Genomic DNA, 1,602 nt, shown 5'->3' on the forward strand with positions numbered 1-1,602 from the left:
ACTGGTGATTCTATTCAGGTATGACAACGACGATAAGTCCATCAAGGAGACGTACCAGTCTAACCACTAGCTAAAGGTGCCCTGGTTCTCTGTAAAATAATAAGTACGGACGGCAGTTAGCTGTCAACTTAGTTCCTCGGGAAGTAGATTAACTTCCAGGTTGGAGAATTTTATAGGATCAGTAGCTCAGTCGGTAAGGCGACGGCAGAGAGATTTCACGAGCCCGGTTCGAATCCGGGGACAACAGTCGGAATTATTTGATCGACATCACCGTTACTGGTGATTTTATTCATATATATATATATATATATATATATATATATATATGTGTGTGTGTGTGTGTGTGTGTGTGTGTGTGTGTGTGTGTGTGTGTGTGTGTGTGTGTGTGTGTGTGTGTGTGTGTGTGTGTGTGCGAGAAAATAATAGAGAAAAACAGGAAAAGAAATGTAGGAGAGGGAAATATAGACACAAGAAAAGACAAACAGAAGAATAAGAGACAGGCAAACAACAAATGGAAGCCAAAAATCAGACATGAAAGGATCAAGGAAGGAGAGAGAGAGAGGGGGGGAGGAGAGGGGGAGGGGAAGAGACATAGATAGATAGATAGGTAGATAGATAGGGTAGATAGATAGAAAGGTACATAGATAAAGATAGATAGATAGATAGAGATAGAGATAGAGAGAGAGAGAGAGAGAGAGAGAGAGAGAGAGAGAGAGAGAGAGAGAGAGAGAGAGAGAGAGAGAGAGAGAGAGAGAGACGAGCATGGCAAGAGCAGCAGAACCCCTGAAAGAATGTCTGTGAAAAGAGGCGATAGCCCTCGTGACCCCCTAAAACCCCGCGCGCGTACCCCTATAGAGGAACTGGAGGATGAGCACAGTGAGTTTGCCTAAGGCCCAATCAAAGCTTGTGTTGACTCGGCTGCGGCCGCGCCTAAATGCTCGCTGAGGATTTTCCAGTCACGACCCTTAGACTCGCTGATGGGATGCCGCGTTTTGTCAGTTTGTCCTCTTGTTCCTTCTCCCTGCTACGTCCTATCTCCTATTTATTACGTCCTTCGTACTCCCTCTCTATCCTGATTCCTACTCCTTTCTCCTTTCTCATATATCTTTCTCGTCGACGTCCCCCGTTTCTGCCTTTTTTTTCTGTTCGTCTTCTACCGTCTTTTATTTCCTCCTACCCTCTTCACACACTAAACTTTCTTTTATTTAGTCTGAGTACTTACTTCTTATTCTTCGCTATTTCTCTTCTCCATATCTTTTTCGTCTTAGTCCTATTCTTTCTGTCATCCTCCTCTCCGTTCCCTTTCTCTTGTACTTTTTATCTTTCCTTCTACCATGGCTGGTAGAAGAAATTTCTACCTCCTCCTCTTCCTCTATATTTTTATCATTTTTCCATTTATCTTTCTCTCCACTTCCCACTTTAACTCTTCCCCTTCTTCCTCCTTCGCAATCTCTCTATCTCTCTTTTCATCATCCTTTTCGTCTGAAAATTGGTATCAGAAGCTATACCTTCATCTTCTTTTGGACTTCTTGTTCTTTCTCTTCTTTCTCCTCTTTTATTTCCCTTCCTCGTTCTTCCTTGTAAAAGATCAATGGAAGAAGA

The sequence above is a fragment of the Oratosquilla oratoria genome, chromosome 10 (assembly GCF_046742065.1).
Source record: "Oratosquilla oratoria isolate Oo_2021 chromosome 10, ASM4674206v1, whole genome shotgun sequence".
Lineage (NCBI taxonomy): Eukaryota > Metazoa > Arthropoda > Malacostraca > Stomatopoda > Squillidae > Oratosquilla > Oratosquilla oratoria.